The following is a 21,956-nucleotide window of genomic DNA, read 5'->3' on the forward strand; positions in this document are numbered from 1 at the left end:
ATAACAGCAACGCTGCAGCCAATCACTGGACTCAGCAGCTCTGCCTATGGCGAGATGATCCAATGCAACGAGTGACTGCGCTGGACCTGGTGAGGTTAATTACCAACTATTATAATTATTTTTTTTCATGGACACACCGATAGTGTGCAGAATGCTGAGACTGGAAAAGCCATTTAAATATTTGCCATCTGCTTTATGTCGATATTTTGCATGTTATCTTTTTCGCTTTGTCGCTGTGGACAGTTGTTGGGCCGTAGATTGGTGCCGCTGCCCTTTCCTAAATTGCACCTGTATCCAGCAATATCGTTCCAAGTGTAGGTGAGTGCATTCTGCGGCTTTTATCTGCCACAATCTGCTGGATGTGACATGTTTGCTCAGCACACGCTGTCCCCAGTAGCAGCCGCTAAGGAGAAATGATGGGATTTTAAAAGCTGTTGGTTTGGTGCTTTAATCATTGTAACCACATTGCTCTCGGCCTTCAGTCACACTTCAGTGTATGAAGAACATATTTATCTGCCATTTTACGGGGGTCTGGCTCTATAAATTAGTGGCCGTTTAGGAGCATTTCACTTGTCGTCTGATCCGGGGCTCTGTTCTCTTGTGTGCAAGGAAAATGTGGCTGAAAAAATAAATTGTGTCGGACAGAATAGGATTTAGATTTATCTGGTAATAACAGGCCCTCCGTATCAGAAGAAAGTATTGATTTGTGAGCGTGAGATTCCTCCATCTGCAGATGGCAGGGCCTCTGGTGGGGTCATGTGCAGTCGGAATGATAGTTATGGTATAGGGGGGGGGGTCCGTTAACTTCTGTTGGAGCCCTTGTCTCCCGTCCGGCAAAGATTCCAGACAAGAATGTTGTGCTGTTTGTTGTTTTTGTCCAATAAAATGTCCTACAACTTTTAGGTGTGAACACAGCCTTTGTTGAAGAGGTCCGGATTTCTGCTGTCATGTTTGCAGTCTTGGGAATGGTGGACAGCCAAAGAACTTGTTAATGGAATCTAAAATAAATATCTAGTCCCCAAATCGGGATTTGTGCACATTGGGTGTTTACAAAGCAGATTTTCCAGCAGAAAAATCCACACCATATTAGTAACTGTGGGTGAGATTTTATAGTCAATTTATGCTGTAGATTTTACTGCATAGTTTATCCTTTTGCCATATAAGCGTCTCTCCCATGTGAGAGTCCCCTGGGCGTGTCCCTGTCGTGGGAGAGTCCCCTGGGCGTGTCCCTGTCGTGGGAGAGTCCCCTGGGCATGTCCCTGTCGTGGGAGAGTCCCCTGGGCGTGTCCCTGTCGTGGGAGAGTCCCCTGGGCGTGTCCCTGTCGTGGGAGAGTCCCCTGGGCGTGTCCCTGTCGTGGGAGAGTCCCCTGGGCGTGTCCCTGTCGTGGGAGAGTCCCCCTGGGCGTGTCCCTGTCGTGGGAGAGTCCCCCTGGGCGTGTCCCTGTCGTGGGAGAGTCCCCCTGGGCGTGTCCCTGTCGTGGGAGAGTCCCCCTGGGCGTGTCCCTGTCGTGGGAGAGTCCCTCTGGGCGTGTCCCTGTCGTGGGAGAGTCCCTCTGGGCGTGTCCCTGTCGTGGGAGAGTCCCTCTGGGCGTGTCCCTGTCGTGGGAGAGTCCCTCTGGGCGTGTCCCTGTCGTGGGAGAGTCCCTCTGGGCGTGTCCCTGTCGTGGGAGAGTCCCTCTGGGCGTGTCCCTGCCGTTCCAGTGAGGATCTCCTGCTGTGGAAATGTCACAGCTATATTTACTATTGCAAATATTGATGCTAGTGTGCTGCTGGTGAGGTCTCATTCAGACGTTTTTCTTGGATAAAACACCTGCCCATTATAGTCTATGGGACTGTTCTTTTGTCCTTTGTGGTTTTTTTTGCAGACTGAGTTGTTTTGATTCTGCGCAGAAAAATACCCTAATAAACGCCAGAGAATCTGTTATGCGCCAACTCTCTGGTCCACAACTAAGCAGTTGGACTGAGAAAGGCACAAGCAGAACAAGGAATCCTGTTTATTCATAATTATACTTATTAAAAAAATAATAATAATAATAATTGTTTGAAAAATGACAGGTGTCGACACTTTAGAAATGGATGTGGTTAAGCAGAGTTTGTTAGAAACTTTTTGTGAGGCCATTTTTTTTGCATTAGGGATGTTAACAAGTACTAAAATAAAAAAACCCGACAAGGATGATGAAGCAAGATCATATAATGACGCGCAAAAGATCACGCTGGGTTAAAACCAACTGGTTGCAGAATGAGCAATCCTAGAAATAATGTTACCAAGAAGATTCCTTTATTGTTCAACTTTTGGAGTTAGGGATTTTTAAAGCACAGTAAAAGTAATGTACCGTAATACTTGATAGATTTACTCTTAAAAAAATGTACAATATTTGTTTTCATTGCAAGAACATCCAATGATTAGAAGGAAGGGGAAAGAGGAAAGAAATGTGGGAACTTGGCAACTTTTTGTTATTGGAAATGTAGAAGTTGCCCAATTCTCATTTACTGGAAAATGGTGTCTAAAATTACCTAAATGACAACTATAGCATAGGAAGCACCGCTGTGTCCTCAGTCGCGCTGTTAGAAATGGATGACCTCCGACAACATTCTTTTTAGGAAAGAACCATTATTTTTTACTTCCTAGGCTGTATTCTATTACGCTGATATCACTATTTATCATTTCTATTTGTAGGCTGAGTTTTTATTGTACTTTGTTACAATAGAGGTTTCGTCTTTATTCCTAGGCTTTTTTTTCATTGTGTTTTTAAATATTGTGACAATTGTTTGATTATATACAGTTAGATGCAGAAATATTAAGCCAGTGACCGAATCTTCTTTAATTGGACTCCTGTGCAGGCCACTATTTCAGATTTATAATGAAACGGTTGAGATGCATTTGAAGTGTAGACTCGGGCTTAATTAAAATGGTTTAACAAAAATATCCTATGAAACATTTAGGAATTGCACCCATTTTTCCACAAAGCCTCCTCATTTCAGTGGCTCAATAGTAATTGGACATATATTGACTTTATAAAAAATGAACATTTTATGTATGGTACTTTGTAGAGAATCTTTTGCAAGCAATGGCTGCCTGAAATCTGGAAGCCGTTATTGTCACCAAAACGCTGGGTCTCTTCCTTTTGTGATGCGTTGCCTTTACTGCAGCTGACTTCACTTGTTACTTGTTTCTGGGTTTTTCTGCATTAAGTTCTGTCTTAAGCATGTAAAATGCTGCTCGATGGGGGTGAGATCTGGTGATGACTCGGCCATTGCAGAATGTTGCACTTCTTGGCCTTAAACTCCTGTGTTGCTTTCTCAGTGTGTTTTGGGTCATTGTCCATCTATACTGTGAAGCATCGTCCGATCAACCTTGCTGCATTTGGTTGAATCTGACCAGAAAATATCGCCCTGTACTCTTTAGACTGATATTATCCGGCTGCTTCTGTCATCAGTCACATCATCAATGAACACTAGAAGCCCAGTGCCAGTGGAAGCCATGAATGCCCACCCCATCACACAGCCTCCACCATGTTTTACAGAGGTTGTGCTGTGCTTTCGATCATTAGCCATTCCAAGCCTTCTCCATACTTTCTTTCCATTATTCTGGTTCAGGTTGATCTTAGTTTAATCTGTCCAAAGAATTTATTTATAGAACTGGGTGGCTGCTTTAGATTTTTTTTTTTGGCAAAGTCTAATCTGACCTTTCTATTTTTAAGGCTGATTAATGGTTTGTGCCCTTGTAGTGAACGCTCTGTATTTGCTCTCATGAAGTCTTCTCTTTATGGTAGACTTGGATGCTTAAACACCTAGTTCCTGGAGATTGTTCCTCACTTGGATGGATGTTGTGAAGGTTTTTTTTTCTGATCATGGAACGGTTCTTGCGATCATCCAACACTGTTGAAGTCCGTGGACATCCAGGCTTTTTTGTTACAAGCTCATCTGTGCACTTTTTTGAAGAATGTACCAATCTGTTGATTTAGTCACTCCTAATGTTTCTGCTATCTCTTTTTTTTTTTTTTTTTTCAGCCTAATTTTGGTCCTTTTTCTCCTCTATCGAGATTTCTTTTGACCGCATGTTGTGGGTCCACAGCAACAGCTTCCAAGTACAAATGCCACACCTGGAATTGGCTCAAGACCTTTATCCTGATTAATGGGCTGCATGGGCTTTTCCCTTGATAATCCATTATCAATTAAAGAGCTTTTGAGATATTTGTCCAATCACCTTTGGTCCCTTTAAAAAAGAGGCAGGTACATATTAAAGAGCTATAATTCCTATACCCTTGCTGCAGTTAGGATGTGAACACACACAACTTAAAGTGGAGGTTCTGCACTTTAAGCCCATATCTATAATATAACGCTGGGAGCGTCACTCTGTCCGAAGCCTCTATAGACTGCGCAAGCGCAAGCGCCGGCGCAGTCTGGACCGCACAGAGCGACGCTCCCAGGAGATCGCGGTATGCGTAAGAGCTGAACGCACACCGCGATCTCCACCGGACAAGCAGGGACGAGCCAGGAGGCGGAGGGTGAGTATACTTACCTGACCCGTTCCACCGACGCGCTTCCGGGCCGTGACTGTCCCCCTGCTCCCGGAATCGGCGCCTGCGCAGTCCGCGCTTTCCGGCGCCATTTTCTTGAAGACACATTGCAGTGTCTTCAAGAAAATGGCGCCGGAAAGCGCGGACTGCGCAGGCGCCGACTCCGGGAGCAGGACCAAGATAATGGCCGCGCCCAGCACAGCCGCCGCGCCCAGCACAGCCACGCACAGCGGCCCACAGCAACGCACAGCCGCCGCACCCAGCACAGCTGCCCACAGCCACGCACAGCCACCCATAGCCACGCACAGCCGCCGCACCCAGCACAGCCGCCGCACCCAGCACAGCCACGCACAGCCGCACCCAGCACAGCCGACCACAGCCACGCACAGCCGCCGCACCCAGCACAGCCGCCCACAGCCACGTACAGCCACCCATAGCCACGCACAGCCGCCGCACCCAGCACAGCCGACCACAGCCGCCGCACCCAGCACAGCCGCCCACAACCACGCACAGCCCACAGCCACGCACAGCCGCCGCACCCAGCACAGCCACCCACAGCCGCCGCACCCAGCACATCCGCCGCACCCAGCACAGCCATGCACAGCCGCCACAGCCACGCACAGCCGCCTACAGCCACGCACAGCCGCCCACAGCCACGGACAGCCGCCGCACCCAGCACAGCCGCCGCACCCAGCACAGCCACCCATAGCCACGCACAGCCGCCGCACCCAGCACAGCCGACCACAGCCGCCGCACCCAGCACAGCCACGCACAGCCGCCCACAGCCACGCACAGCCGCACCCAGCACAGCCGACCACAGCCACGCACAGCCGCCGCACCCAGCACAGCCGCCCACAGCCACGTACAGCCACCCATAGCCACGCACAGCCGCCGCACCCAGCACAGCCGACCACAGCCGCCGCACCCAGCACAGCCGCCCACAACCACGCACAGCCCACAGCCACGCACAGCCGCCGCACCCAGCACAGCCACCCACAGCCGCCGCACCCAGCACATCCGCCGCACCCAGCACAGCCATGCACAGCCGCCACAGCCACGCACAGCCGCCTACAGCCACGCACAGCCGCCCACAGCCACGGACAGCCGCCGCACCCAGCACAGCCGCCGCACCCAGCACAGCCGCCCACAGCCACGCACAGCCGCCGCACCCAGCACAGCCGACCACAGCCGCCGCACCCAGCACAGCCGCCCACAGCCACGCACAGCCGCCCACAGCCACGCACAGCCGCACCCAGCACAGCCGACCACAGCCGCCGCACCCAGCACAGCCGCCCACAGCCACGTACAGCCACCCATAGCCACGCACAGCCGCCGCACCCAGCACAGCCGACCACAGCCGCCGCACCCAGCACAGCCGCCCACAGCCACGCACAGCCGCACCCAGCACAGCCGCCGCACCCAGCACAGCCGCCCACAGCCACGTACATCCACCCATAGCCACGCACAGCCGCCGCACCCAGCACAGCCGACCACAGCCGCCGCACCCAGCACAGCCGCCCACAGCCACGCACAGCCCACAGCCACGCACAGCCGCCGCACCCAGCACAGCCACCCACAGCCGCCGCACCCAGCACAGCCGCCGCACCCAGCACATCCGCCGCACCCAGCACAGCCATGCACAGCCGCCACAGCCACGCACAGCCGCCTACAGCCACGCACAGCCTCCCACAGCCACGCACAGCCGCCCACAGCCACGGACAGCCGCCGCACCCAGCACAGCCGCCGCACCCAGCACAGCCGCCCACAGCCACGCACAGCCGCCCACAGCCACGCACAGCCGCCGCACCCAGCACAGCCACGCACAGCCGCCCACAGCCGCCGCACCCAGCACAGCCGCCCACAGCCACGCACAACCGCTGCACCCAGCACAGCCACCCACAGCCGCCGCACCCAGCACAGCCGCCGCACCCAGCACATCCGCCGCACCCAGCACAGCCGCCGCACCCAGCACAGCCACGCACAGCCGCCACAGCCACGGACAGCCGCCGCACCCAGCACAGCCGCCGCACCCAGCACAGCCGCCGCACCCAGCACAGCCGCCCACAGCCACGCACAGCCGCCGCACCCAGCACAGCCTCCCACAGCCACGCACAGCCGCCTACAGCCACGCACAGCCGCTGCACCCAGCACAGCCACCGCACCCAGCACAGCCGTCCACAGCTGCCGCACCCAGCACAGCCGCCCGCACCCAGCACAGCCACGTCACATACAGCCGCCCGCACTCAGCACAGCCACATACAGCCGCCCGCACTCAGCACAGCCGCCCGCACTGATGGGGGCGCAGGATGGAGCAGCACGTGATAGGATGGGGGCGCAGGATGGGAGCACATGACAGGATGGGGATGAGGATGGAGCAGCACATGACACGGTGGAGCAGCACATGACAGGATGGGGGCGCAGGATGGAGCAGCACATGACACGGTGGAGCAGCACATGACAGGATGGGGATGCAGGATGGAGCAGCACATGACACGGTGGAGCAGCACATGACAGGATGGGGGCGCAGGATGGAGCAGCACATGACACGGTGGAGCAGCACATGACAGGATGGGGGCGCAGGATGGAGCAGCATATGACAGGATAGGAGCAGCACATACCAGGATGGAGACCATATTCCAATATAAATGCTCGCCACCCGGGCGTAGAACGGGTTCAATAGCTAGTTGATTATATAACTATTTGGAATATGCTTTGGTAAACAGTTGAAATGACAAAAACTGTATCACTGTCCAAATATTTCTGCACCTAAATGTAAAAAATTGACTGATTTTAGTAGCATCCGCTATCTTTATGTCAGCTCGCTGAGCATGGGAAGAGCTGTTTGCTGGTGAGACTTATTGCCTGTACAGCTTTTACAGCTTCATATATGCTACACAATTGGGATGTCTGGCCTTGGGTTGCTCAGTGCCTACTAGTACATGTTAAATTAACCTATTTATATAGCTCATTATTCTGTCAATTTATGAAGTGTGTATTGATATTTCAGCCGTATAACAATACTGGTGTTTAAGCTGGCTGGGAGCTACAATCTATTGTACCAATTATGTGTGCTGAACGTTTTCGGTTCAGTATGTTCCCCGTTGCCTCCCTCAGACATATGAATACATCCGTGCAGCGTATCATCTCACTCTTACTTTGCCGGCTCTCTGAACCTGCGTTCTTTTCTGATAATTTGAAAAGTTGAAATTCATCCACATTTAAGAATATCCGAGAGTGAGAGACCTGAGATAGCTTCAAAGGTTTATCTTTATTAAGGTAGATTAATAATCCCCCCCAAACCCTTTCCATTCTCATTAGCAGGACTCCCTGCTGCAATCTCTTTATTCAGTAAGAATATGAAGAACAATCTTTGTAACATAGTATAGTAGTTTATAAATATATATAATTTTTTTTTCATGGATTGTACGTTTGTGCTTCGGACATGTAACTATGCTTCATATTTAAGTTACTTTTTCAATTTGCTTATTTTTTATCCTTTTTTTTTTTTTTTTTTCATGGCTGAAAACTCCTAAAAAGATGTATAGAGCAGCTATCGCCCAGACAGCCTGTGAGGCAGTGAGGGGGATTAGATACGAGGGTCAGTATGTGTCCCCAGGATTCGGGTGGAGTCTTAGGGTATGTGCACACATTGCAGATTTGCCTGCGGATTTTTCTGCACTAAATCCGCAGCTCTTGGCAGGTGCGTTTTTGTGCGGTTTTGGTGCAGTTTTTGATGCGTTTTTGAAAGCTAAATAAAGGTGTATTATTGAACAAAAAAAAGATTTGTCATGTCTTGTCCAACCTCCTCTTTTACATTTGTCCAACCCACACTCCATTACACACATAGATAGAAGGAATGAGATAGATGTAAATAGATATATGGATAGTTAGGCTACTTTCACACATCAGGTTTTTGCCGTCGGGCATAATCCGTCGAGTTTTGAAAAAAAGCAGATCCGTTTTTGTTAATTTTTTTTGGCTTTTTTTTTTTTCTCATAGAGTTGTATTAGCGCCGGATTGCGCCTGATGGCCACACGTTTCATCCGTTTTTTGCCGGATCTGTAAAAAAAAACTGTTTCTGGCGAATGGAGAAAATGTACAGAGGAAAGTTTTGTTTTTTTCTGTCCTGCAAAAAATGCACAGCGACGGATCTGGCGAAAAACGTATGAAACTGAGATGTGAAATGATGAATCCGGCCTCCGAATCCAGTTTTTCATACATTTTTTTCCATTGAAATCATGCACATTTTCCGTTCTCTCTCTCGCTCTCTCTCTAAAAAAAACAACAAACAAACGGATCAGTTGCATCAGTTTTTCACTATTTGCAACGGATCCGTTTTTTCAACAATTCGCCCGATCCTGCCTGATGGAAACAAACTGATGTGTGAAAGTAGCCTAACTATCCATATATCCATCTACATCTATCCGGCGAATTTTTGAAAAAACTGATCGTTGCAAATCGTGAAAAACTGATGCAACTGATCTGTTTTTTTTTGAGAGAGAGAGAATGGAAAATGTACATGATTTCAATGGGAAAATGCATGAAAAACCGGATTCGGAGGCTGGATTCATCATTTCACATCTGTTTCATACGTTTTTCGCCGGATCAGTCTCTGGGCGTTTTTCGCCGGACAGAAAACTGTTCTTCTGTACGTTTTCTCCGTCCACTGGAAACAGCTTTTCTGACGGATCCGGCAAAAAACGGATGAAACGTGAGGCCATCAGGCACAATCCGGCGCTAATACAACTCTATGAGAAAAAACGGATCCAGCGGAAAAAAAAAACACGGATCCATTTTTTTTCAAAACTCGCCTGATTGTGCCTGACAGCAAAATCCTGATGTGTGAAAGTAGCCAGATAGATATACAGTGGGGCAAAAAAGTATTTTGTCAGTCAGCAATAGTGCAAGTTCCACCACTTAAAAAGATGAGAGGCGTCTGTAATTAACATCATAGTTAGACCTCAACTATGGGAGACAAACTGAGAAAAAAAAATCCAGAAAATCACATTGTCTGTTTTTTTATCATTTTATTTGCATATTATGGTGGAAAATAAGTATTTGGTCAGAAACAAACAAGATTTCTGGCTCTCACAGACCTGTAACTTCTTCTTTAAGAGTCTCCTCTTTCCTCCACTCATTACCTGTAGTAATGGCACCTGTTTAAACTTGTTATCAGTATAAAAAGACACCTGTGCACACCCTCAAACAGTCTGACTCCAAACTCCACTATGGTGAAGACCAAAGAGCTGTCAAAGGACACCAGAAACAAAATTGTAGCCCTGCACCAGGCTGGGAAGACTGTATCTGCAAGAGCCAACCAGCTTGGAGTGAAGAAATCAACAGTGGGAGCAATAATTAGAAAATGGAAGACATTCAAGACCACTGATAATCTCCCTCGATCTGGGGCTCCACGCAAAATCCCACCCCGTGGGGTCAGAATGATCACAAGAACGGTGAGCAAAAATCCCAGAACCACGCGGGGGGACCTAGTGAATGAACTGCAGAGAGCTGGGACCAATGTAACAAGGCCTACCATAAGTAACACACTACGCCACCATGGACTCAGATCCTGCAGTGCCAGACGTGTCCCACTGCTTAAGCCAGTACATGTCCGGGCCCGTCTGAAGTTTGCTAGAGAGCATTTGGATGATCCAGAGGAGTTTTGGGAGAATGTTCTATGGTCTGATGAAACCAAACTGGAACTGTTTGGTAGAAACACAACTTGTCGTGTTTGGAGGAAAAAGAATACAGAGTTGCATCCATCAAACATCATACCTACTGTAAAGCATGGTGGTGGAAACATCATGCTTTGGGGCTGATTCTCTGCAAAGGGGCCAGGACGACTCATCCGGGTACATGAAAGAATGAATGGGGCCATGTATCGTGAGATTTTGAGTGCAAACCTCCTTCCATCAGCAAGGGCATTGAAGATGAAACGTGGCTGGGTCTTTCAACATGACAATGATCCAAAGCACACCGCCAGGGCAATGAAGGAGTGGCTTCGTAAGAAGCATTTCAAGGTCCTGGAGTGGCCTAGCCAGTCTCCAGATCTCAACCCTATAGAAAACCTTTGGAGGGAGTTGAAAGTCCGTGTTGCCAAGCGAAAAGCCAAAAACATCACTGCTCTAGAGGAGATCTGCATGGAGGAATGGGCCAACATACCAACAACAGTGTGTGGCAACCTTGTGAAGACTTACAGAAAACGTTTGACCTCTGTCATTGCCAACAAAGGATATATTACAAAGTATTGAGATGAAATTTTGTTTTTGACCAAATACTTATTTTCCACCATAATATGCAAATAAAATGATAAAAAAACAGACAATGTGATTTTCTGGATTTTTTTTTCTCAGTTTGTCTCCCATAGTTGAGGTCTACCTATGATGTAAAATACAGACGCCTCTCATCTTTTTAAGTAGTGGAACTTGCACTATTGCTGAATGACTAAATACTTTTTTGCCCCACTGTATCTGTAGATACATAGATCTATCTATCCATATATCTATCTATAAATATATCTATAGATCCATTTAGGCATAGTTATATCTATAGATATATCCATAGATCTATAATAGCAAGGCCTAAGTTTCTTAATGAACGTTTAATTTAAAAAAAAAAAAAAAGCGGAAAAAATGGCGTGGGCTCCCGCGCAATTTTCTGCACCAGAGGGGGAAAGCCAACGGCCGGGGGCCAATATTTGTAGCCTGGAAAGGGGTAATACCCATGGCCCCTACCCAGGCTATGAATATCAGCCTGCAGTTGTCTGCATAGCCTTTACTGGCTATTAAAATAGGGGACCCCCCCCAAAAAAATGACGTGGGGTCCCCTATATTTTATAATCATAAAGACTACGCAGTCAGCTGCAGGCTGATATTCATAGCCTGGGTAGGGGCCATGGGTATTACCCCATTCCCAGGCTACAAATATAAGGCCCCCGGCCGTCCGCTTTCCCCCTCTGGCGCAAAAAGTTGGCAGGAGCCCACTAGAGAGGGGCCATGGATATTGCCCCCCGGCTACAAACACCAGCACCCAGCCGCCCCAGAAATGGTGCATCTGTAAGATGCGCCAATTTTGGCACTTAGCCCCTCTCTTCCCACTCCCGTGTAACGGTGGGATATGGGGTAATAAGAGGTTAATGTTACTTTTTGTATTGTAAGGTGACATTAAGCCGGGTTAGTAATGGAGAGGTGTCCATAAGACACTTATCCATTACTAATCCTATAGTAGTGAAAGAGTTAAAAAAACCACATAAGAATAAAGTATTTTAATATTCTTAATTTCACCATACTTACAACCACGCCTAATTCCTGCGACACCCTCGATCGCCTGCAAAAAATAAAAAATAATAAACCACCTGTATACTCCCTGTCCTACGCAGTCCAATTAATAATCGGGTGATGTCACCGCTCTATAGGGCCTCCAGTGACACACTGACAGGAGTGTTATGACCCCAATGGCAGGGGGTCTCAGAAATAGTTACCAAGTCTGCAAACACAAAAACCAGCTCATAGGGCAGTGGTAACTGGGCTGACCATATATCTAATCCTAGCACCACAAATAACAGCAGCCGGGGAACGTGCCTACGTTGATTCTAGATGTCTCGCGCCAGCCGGAGAACTAACTAACCCTAGAAGGGAAAAGAAAGACCTTTCTTGCCTCCAGAGAAAAAGACCCCAAAAGTTGGATACAAGCCCCCAACAAATAATAACGGTGAGGTAAGAGGAAAAGACAAACGTAAGAATGAGCTAGGTATTTAGCAAAGAGAGGCCCACTAGCTAATAGCAGAATATAGTAAGATTACTTATATGGTCAGCAAAAACCCTATCAAAAATATCCACGCTGGAAATTCAAGAACCCCCGAACCGTCTAACGGCCCGGGGGGAGAACACCAGCCCCCTAGAGCTTCCAGCAAGGTCAGGAATCACATTTAGTACAAGCTGGACAAAAATGAGAACAAGCAAATAACTAAAAAAACAAAGAAGCAAGACTTAGCTTAATTTTGCACGAACCAGGACCAGCAGATAGGAGCAAACAAAAAGGATCTGATTACAACGATGCCAGGCACTGGACTAAGGATCCATGAGGTTTATATAGCAACACCCCTGGACTAACGACCCAGGTGGGTGCAAACTGAGGGAAGAAAATCCCAGAGTCATATCACTAGTAACCACCAGAGGGAGCCAAAAAGTCTAATTCACAACACAGGAGACAATGGTTCCTGCAGTGCATCACTGAAGAGGTTACTTTAGTTAATTGCTCTCACTTTATGGCAATGCTGTGTGGGAATTTTCCCTCCCAGCAGTGCCCCAAGTGAGAGTATGAACTATACTCACAGCGGCGGAGGGATACAGTGCAGAAGGATACCTTCCTTCCATCATTGTATCCCGGGGCCCCTGAAGAGTGGTCGCATCAGCTGATGTGGCAGCTGTCCACGGGAGATTGTCGCGGGACACTCGTATTAATTGGATTACTGCGGATCAGGGAGTATATTGTTGGTTTATTATTTTAATATTTTTTACAGGTGATCGATGGCTTCGGGATCAAGGTGATTGGTGAGTATGTACTGTATGTTGTATGTAATGTATGTGTGTGTATGTGTTTTTTATTTTTGTTTTTTTTTTAACATTCAACACATTAGCCAGATGATGGGACTACTACTATCCCATCATTGGCTAATGTGTCAATCACTGTCACTGTAACGGGCATAGCCAGATGGGACTTGTAGTCCCATCGGACGATGCCTGCACGCACGCACGCGCACACACACACACACACACACACACACACACACACACACACACACACACACACACACACACACACACACACACACTCGCATGACTCCACCCACATTCCGCCCACACACTTCCCTCTTCCCGATCTGCAGGGTTTCATCCGCAGCTAAACCGCATATCTTTTTTACATCTGCGGTTTTGCTGCGGATGTGCCTGACTCAATGCAAATCAATGTTTGCAGAAACGCTGCAGATCTGCACAAAGAATTGACATGCTGCGGAAAAAACAGCACTGCGTTTCTGCGGTTTTTTTTCTGCAGCATGTGCACAGCGGATTTGGTTTTCCATAGGTTAACATGCTACTGTAAAATGCATGGAAAACTGCTGCAGATTTGCAGCATCAAAAACGCTGCTGATCCGTGGGAAAATCTGCAACGTGTGCACATAGCCTTATTAAACCCACTGGAGCTCGTTGTGTTCATAGCAGAACGCCTGTATATCACAAGGCAAAATAAGAGTGGATTGGGTCCAACTAGTTGACCCAGTCAGATCTTTAGGAAATTCTGTCAAGGGCTTTAATTTTTAGAGGGATTTGCAGGATTGGACAAGGGGCATATCCCTCTCTCCACTTCGGGTTTTGGAAGTGGCTCTATGGCTACGATTCCATTTAAATTTGTCAGTTTTCCCTTGCGTGTGTCAGTGTGGAGTTTGTAAGCTGCAGAGCAGGAGGCTCTTTGCAACCCAGGTCGGTGTGGAGCTAACGCAGAGCCAGGGACTTCAAGGCAGCTGACGCACCCAAAAGACACGGCGGTGCCATTGTCTGCAGCAACGGGTTCTGCACATGGACTGCATTTGGGGAAACTCTACTGTGATCCGAATGATATCACTACTGTATGTGAGTCTGAAAAGGCGAACAGCTAAGTTTTATGATAGACCAAATGGTTTTTAAGATTATGGATGGACAGATTTAAGGAAGGATGCATGGATGGACCGACACGTGGACATGTGGACCGATAATGTTATTTTACTAAGTTAGAAACTGCAGCTGCATCCCCCCTCTTCAATATCTTATATTTATTACTTTGCACTCTGTGCTCTGTTCACATGGCAGCAATGTGCAGGGGAAGCAAATGAGTATGCAGCTCAACTAAGGCGGAACTGTTAACCATGGAAATCCAATATGTGTCTGACTTTTTATTTTTTACGCTAATTTCAGACCAAATATAAGCTGGTGCAACATAGCGGTCTTTGCTCGCAGTGTGAGAGCTCTTGTAGATTTTTACATGTTCCTCATATTTGTTTTTTATATTTTGGCTGCGTTCCCATCCAAGTCTTGGGTATAAGTCGCTAATTGGTAGAAGAAATTAATGTATTTCGCGCTCTGGTCTGATACTTGGAAGAATTGAATAGAATATTCTCGATTTTTGCTTTAGAGCCTTGTTGAGCCTCAAGTGCAGGAAGACTGATGGGAAGACCATTAAAGCGAAGTGTGCGGATAGATTGGAATACGCTCGCTTTATTGCGGGGAGCCTGGAACAATTAGTACAAATCAATCAGATGCCTAGGTGAGCACAGTATTTCCTTATCCACAATCAGACCAAATTACTAGTAGACGGAACTCCATGTTCTCTGGCTTCCCCGACAATAAGTCACAAAATAAGTGTTTTATTATTTTTCCCGAGGTGGGCGCAAGACGGCACGGCATAATGGAAAGCGGCAGAGAGATTAGCGAACTGCGGGACACATTAATTGAAATGTCATGTAGCTTCTGTCATTGTTTTTCCATGTAGATGTCTCCTGCCATATTTATTTTTCATCGACACATGTACGCCACTCAGTTACGTGTGATAAAAAAGTCACATATACTGACCAGACCAATATTGCTCATCAGCTCTCTCATATTACTAGGTTCTGTTTGCTTTTTCAGGAGCTGAAATGTGCTCTGTCCTCAGATATATATAAAAGACTTGATGAGTTTGCTGCAGATGAGAGAGGCTAATTGTAAACCGCTAACTGATAACATTTAATATAAGGATACAGCGAGCTGTTGGCGGGCCTCCGAGATAATGTTATTAAATGGGTTTTTACTTTTTATGGTTGTTTTTATTATTTTTTTCACTGTTAATGACAAGTTCTACAGTTTTCTACAAGTTTGAATTAGACTTGACAGTAGATTCATGCTGCCCGATCCACAGGTAACATGAATCCGACACCAGCTACGTTATTGCTGGTGGTTATCATATGTTTTACTATCACACATTGCGGCATTTCTGAGAAAACATTTTTTTTTATTGCTAGCTGGGGATCTTGAGTCTTAAATGATGTTATGCTGATTAATGATACCTCGGCTGATGAAATCCCTCTTGTGGTTGTTTAATCTTTTTCAGTTTTGAGTTAATGATATGCTCGTGTTTCGGGAAAATTCCCCTTTAAGGTCAATATATATGGGAGCTCTCTGCCTATTCCCCTCCCCAATTTTAAAGGTTTGGTGAAAGTGAGGATCAACCATGTTAGATTTAGACTTGCTCCATTCTTTCTTCCACCACGAGGGAGGGCTGCAATCAGGGCATTACTACCTTTACTGTTGAATGGGGCCTGGTGAGCAGACTGTTGAATGGGGCCTGGTGAGCAGAAGCAAAGAAGGAGGGCCCAGACTGGGTGAGACACACCAGCAGCGTGTCTCACCCAGTGTGGTCCCCCCAGCTTCTGCTCACTGTGCCCCAGAGGCAGGGGTGGGTTGAGCCGGTTCATTTGAAATATATTGCCGTGCAAGAGGCTACTGGATTACTACATGGCAATAGTTAGCAACTGCCAGCAAATCAGAGGCCGGCAGCTGACGTCAGCGTGCACGTCGCCGGTCTACGTCACTGCCATGTGTCGGCGCTGTCATGACTCTGGACAGGATGGTTCCGCCTCCATCCTGGTCAGGTCAGGGTTAATTCAGCCCGCCTCTTTTTGGTTTTGGGGCAGCTATTTAATATTGGCAGTACCTGCATTTAGTGTGTTATACTTCCGTATACTCGGTTAGTGGTTGCTGACCCAGGTGACTCATCCTTAAATGTGTGCTTGTGTGCCTTGCTGTGTATGATTCGGTTTGTCCCCGGACTTCTGCCTCTATATCCTGCTTATGTACTGCTCTGTCTCTCCTGGTTATCGGACCCCCCCTTGGCTTGTCCCCGTTTACTCTTTGTCTTGTCCCTAGGTACTGCGCGCTTGTCTGGCTTCTGACTCTTGGCTCTCCTTGACCACGTTTACTGTCTTTTCCCTGTGCTCTGTGTACTCAGTGTCCTTCCCTGCACTCACGTGCGGTGGCTCTGCACCCCCAGTCACGTGATCGCTCAGTGCCAGGTCCTGTGCTCACTACATTAGTCTAAGGTCCTTGTGCACTGTGTTCCTTCTGCCTGCACTCCTTAAGCTCATTTACACGCCCCTTGGGCAGCGCCAGTGACACCTTAGGTGTCATCACAGGCGCCATCTCGCAACCTATCAAGGAGGAAGAGGACTCCACAGGACTGTTACTGTTTTCTTCATCTGGTGTAGTGTAGAAGTTGGGGAAAAATTGGGGAATGCGCTCTGGAAGCGGTGAGTCAGTTTGTTACCTGTACACTCACCCTATATACTATACATTATATACAAAGTTCCTGTGTACAATGTCACTGGTGATCACGGAGTTACCTGTACCCTGACACTATATACAGAGCTCCTGTGTATACAGTAATGTCACTGGTGATCGCTGTGTTACCTGTACACTGACACTATACACTATATACTATGTACAGAGCTCCTGTGAATGACGGCACTTATGGTAATATTAGTATTGTGTGGGTTTTTTTTGTGTTTTTTTTAAATTCTCATTATTGTAGTATTTGGTCACTATGTCTTGGTAATATGTGGTACGGTCATGGTGTGACTGTATTGGGCCATGATGTGACTGCATTGGACCAAGGTGTGACAGTATTGTTTTTTGTATAGTTTTATTCGGTCACTATGTGGTAGTAATATGTGGTCTGGTCATAGTGTGGCGGCATTTGTCCCTTTTTGTATGTGGTGTTGGTTGGTGTTGGTTATTTAAAAAAAATGTATGTGACATTCCATTAAAGAAAAATAATTAAAAAAAATACCTAAAAAGCGTATTGGATATTTTAACAAATGTTTAATAGGTTAGAGTAAGGCTTTGCCAAGAGTCTACCTTGTCATGATGGCAGCTTAAAAAATCTTTTGGCCAAAGCAAAAGCTGCTGGTTTTGTACGTGATATGGTGTCCTATGGAAATGGCGTTTTTCTGAGTGGGTGGTGGGAGTGTGGAAGGTTCAAGAGGTGGAGACGGAGCTGGGGTGGAGCCTGGGCGCAGTCTAAAGGGGACCTGAAAATTTTGCCTGTATGGGGCCCTGAAACTCCTGGTGGCAACCCTGCCAGGAGGTAAACTGTTAAATACGTCTGAGTGTATATCTTTTATATGAGAATATGAATTGGGGGATAACTTTTCAGTCTGGGCATTGTCTTTGTACAGTATATCCAGTCTGAGGCCATTTAGTGACTGCAATTGCCTTTCTTAGATTTACACTTTAGTGAGAAATTGGATGAGGTTCAGTGTCGCAGAGTTTGTTGTAATTTTCCTTTCTCCTTTTCCAACACTTTGGAGCCTTGATTTTCACCTTCGCTGTCCTTGCAGTCAGTTTTGGTGATGATAACTTGACATAGATTGACAAAAGCCCTTGACCGGGAATTTCTGTGAACAGTGAAATCTTGTTTAACAGAAGTTTTTCTTTGCAATACTCTTCTGACGTTAGAAGATATCATGTGTTATTGTTGTAGATAAAACTATGTATGGCATATAGATTCTTGTGAGCTTTTTACATAGGTACATAATTGTTAAAGGGAATCTGTCTGCAGAATTTCGCCTCCCAAACTATGTACATGTGCATCAAAAAAGGCTGCGCGGCACTCTACTATTAAAGAGTGCACGAATAGGATACTACTCCAAAATAGTCTAAAAAATAGATTTGGCACTCCCAATTTAGACGCAGAAAATATTTTATTAACGTAGGTACATCCACTGTATGAAAATGTTGACGTTTCGGCCAAAACTAGGCCTTCATGAGAAATTTTCTTTTCTTTTCATGAACATTTATGCCTCTTTTAATGCATCCCGTAAGTGTGGTTGCTTTGGCAGCAGCTGCCTGGCATTTGTCATCAGTATTTTCTCATTGGCAGTTTTTATTAGTGTTTTGTACATTTTGTTTTTGCAGCCTTGAGGCCCCCATATACAGGTCCTTCTCAAAAAATTAGCATATAGTGTTAAATTTCATTATTTACCATAATGTAATGATTACAATTAAACTTTCATATATTATAGATTCATTATCCACCAACTGAAATTTGTCAGGTCTTTTATTGTTTTAATACTGATGATTTTGGCATACAACTCCTGAAAACCCAAAAAACCTGTCTCAATAAATTAGCATATCAAGAAAAGGTTCTCTAAACGACCTATTACCCTAATCTTCTGAATCAACTAATTAACTCTAAACACATGCAAAAGATACCTGAGGCTTTTAAAAACTCCCTGCCTGGTTCATTACTCAAAACCCCCATCATGGGTAAGACTAGCGACCTGACAGATGTCAAGAAGGCCATCATTGACACCCTCAAGCAAGAGGGTAAGACCCAGAAAGAAATTTCTCAACAAATAGGCTGTTCCCAGAGTGCTGTATCAAGGCACCTCAATGGTAAGTCTGTTGGAAGGAAACAATGTGGCAGAAAACGCTGTACAACGAGAAGAGGTGACCGGACCCTGAGGAAGATTGTGGAGAAGGACCGATTCCAGACCTTGGGGAACCTGAGGAAGCAGTGGACTGAGTCTGGTGTGGAAACATCCAGAGCCACCGTGCACAGGCGTGTGCAGGAAATGGGCTACAGGTGCCGCATTCCCCAGGTAAAGCCACTTTTGAACCATAAACAGCGGCAGAAGCGCCTGACCTGGGCTACAGAGAAGCAGCACTGGACTGTTGCTAAGTGGTCCCAAGTACTTTTTTCTGATGAAAGCAAATTTTGCATGTCATTCGGAAATCAAGGTGCCAGAGTCTGGAGGAAGACTGGGGAGAAGGAAATGCCAAAATGCCTGAAGTCCAGTGTCAAGTACCCACAGTCAGTGATGGTGTGGGGTGCCATGTCAGCTGCTGGTGTTGGTCCACTGTGTTTCATCAAGGGCAGGGTCAATGCAGCTAGCTATCAGGAGATTTTGGAGCACTTCATGCTTCCATCGGCTGAAATGCTTTATGGAGATGAAGATTTCATTTTTCAGCACGACCTGGCACCTGCTCACAGTGCCAAAACCACTGGTAAATGGTTTACTGACCATGGTATTACTGTGCTCAATTGGCCTGCCAACTCTCCTGACCTGAACCCCATAGAGAATCTGTGGGATATTGTGAAGAGAAAGTTGAGAGACGCAAGACCCAACACTCTGGATGAGCTTAAGGCCGCTATTGAAGCATCCTGGGCCTCCATAACATCTCAGCAGTGTCACAGGCTGATTGCCTCCATGCCACGCCGCATTGAAGCAGTCATTTCTGCCAAAGGATTCCCGACCAAGTATTGAGTGCATAACTGAACATTATTATTTGATGGTTTTTTTGTTTGTTATTAAAAAACACTTTTATTTGATTGGACGGGTGAAATATGCTAATTTATTGAGACAGGTTTTTTGGGTTATCAGGAGTTGTAGGCCAAAATCATCAGTATTAAAACAATAAAAGACCTGACAAATTTCAGTTGGTGGATAATGAATCTATAATATATGAAAGTTTAATTGTAATCATTACATTATGGTAAATAATGAAATTTAACACTATATGCTAATTTTTTGAGAAGGACCTGTACATTAGACCAAAGTTAGCCGAACTTGCCAATATCTATGGGATTGGATGACTGTCTAATGTGTTTGGAGGGTCTATCATCTTTTTGTCTTCCGGGAGAGACACTGCCACCAGAGCACTCTGGCAATATCTTATTCTAGAGGGCACAGGCGCACTTGGCCGAACCCAGTGTTCCTCTGTTAGGCTGGTTTCACACGTCAGTGGCTCCGGTACGTGAGGTGTCAGTTTCCTCACATACCGGAGACACTGACTCACGTAGACACATTAAAATCAATGTGTCTCTGCACATGTCAGCGTGTTTTCACGGACCGTGTGTCCGTGTGCAAAACACGGAGACATGTCAGTTTTCGTGGGAGCGCACGGATTACACGGACCCATTAAAGTCAATGGGTCCGTGTAAAACACGTACCACACACGGATGCTGTCCATGTGCAGTCCGTGTGCCGTGCAGGAGACAGCGCTACAGTAAGCGCTGTCCCCCCAACGTGGTGCTGAAGCCGCCATTCATATCTTCTCTCCAGCAGCGTTCGCTGGAGAGAAGATATGAAAAATCCTTTTTTTTTTTTTGTTTTTCGTGTTTAAAATAAAGATCCCTGTCCCCTCCCACCTCCCACCCCCTGTGCGCCCGCCCGCTGTTACTAAAATACTCACCCGGCTCCCTCGCTGCATCCTCTCCGCCGGCTTCTCCTGTATGAGCGGTCACGTGGTGCCACTCATTACAGTCATGAATATGCGGCTCCACCTCCCATAGGGATGGAGCTGCATATTCATGACTGTAATGGGCGGCACCACGAGACCGCTCATACAGGAGAAGGTGCGGCGCGGAGAGGACGCTTCGAGGGAGCCGGGTGAGTATTTTATTAACAGTGGGCGGGCGCACAGGGGTGGGAGATGGGAGGGGACAGGGATCTTTATTTTAACCCCTTCACCCCCGGAGCTTTTTCCGTTTTCGTTTTTCGCTCCCCTCCTTCCCAGAGCCATAACTTTTTTATTTTTCCGTCAATTTGGCCATGTGAGGGCTTATTTTTTGCGGGACGAGTTGTACTTTTGAACGACATTATTGGTTTTAGCATGTCGTGTACTAGAAAACGGGAAAAAAATTCCAAGTGCAGTGAAATTGCAAAAAAAGTGCAATCCCACACTTGTTTTTTGCTTGCCTATTTTGCTAGGTTCACTAAATGCTAAAACTGACCTGCCATTATGATTCTCCAGGTCACTACGAGTTCATAGACACCTAACATGACTAGGTTATTTTTCACCTAAGTGGTAAAAAAAAATTCCAAACTTTGCAAAAAACAAAACAAAACAAAATTGCGCCATTTTCCGATACTCGTAGCATCTCCATTTTTCGTGATCTGGGGTCAGGTGAGGGCTTATTTTTTGCGTGCCGAGCTGGCGTTTTTAATGATAGCATTTTGGTGTAGATACGTTCTTTTGATCGCCCGTTATTGCATTTTAATGCAATGTCGTGGCGACCAAAAAAAGTAAATCTGGCGTTTCGAATTTTTTTCTCATTACGCCATTTAGCGATCAGGTTAATGCTTTTTTTTTATTGATAGATCGGGCGATTCTGAACGCGGCGATACCAAATATGTGTAGGTTGGGGTGTTTTTTTATTGATTTATTTTGATTGGGGCGAAAGGGGGGTGATTTAAACTTTTATATTTTTTTTATTTTTTTCACATTTTTAAAAACTTTTTTTTTTACTTTTGCCATGCTTCTATAGCCTCCATGGGAGGCTAGAAGCAGGGACAGAGCGATCGGCTCTGCTACATAACAGCGATCATCAGATCGCTGTTATGTAGCTAAAATGCAGGTGTGCTGT

The 21,956-nt window shown here is 46.6% G+C and overlaps 1 protein-coding gene across 2 annotated transcripts in view; it reads left to right on the plus strand.

The window, feature by feature from the left end:
• Nucleotides 1–21,956, plus strand: part of CCNY (cyclin Y) — a 140,921-nt gene that overhangs the window by 61,308 nt on the left and 57,657 nt on the right. Inside the window, exon 1 of one of the 2 annotated variants that reach the window (XM_077268533.1) lies at nt 14,748–14,819. The exons of the other annotated variant lie outside the window; for it this stretch is intronic. The gene's annotated coding sequence lies outside the window, so the exon portion shown is untranslated. Of the gene's footprint in view, nt 1–14,747; nt 14,820–21,956 lie in introns of those variants that run through there. 2 annotated transcript variants of the gene reach the window in all.

The sequence above is a fragment of the Ranitomeya variabilis genome, chromosome 6 (genome assembly GCF_051348905.1).
Source record: "Ranitomeya variabilis isolate aRanVar5 chromosome 6, aRanVar5.hap1, whole genome shotgun sequence".
In the NCBI taxonomy this organism is placed as follows: Eukaryota; Metazoa; Chordata; class Amphibia; order Anura; family Dendrobatidae; genus Ranitomeya; species Ranitomeya variabilis.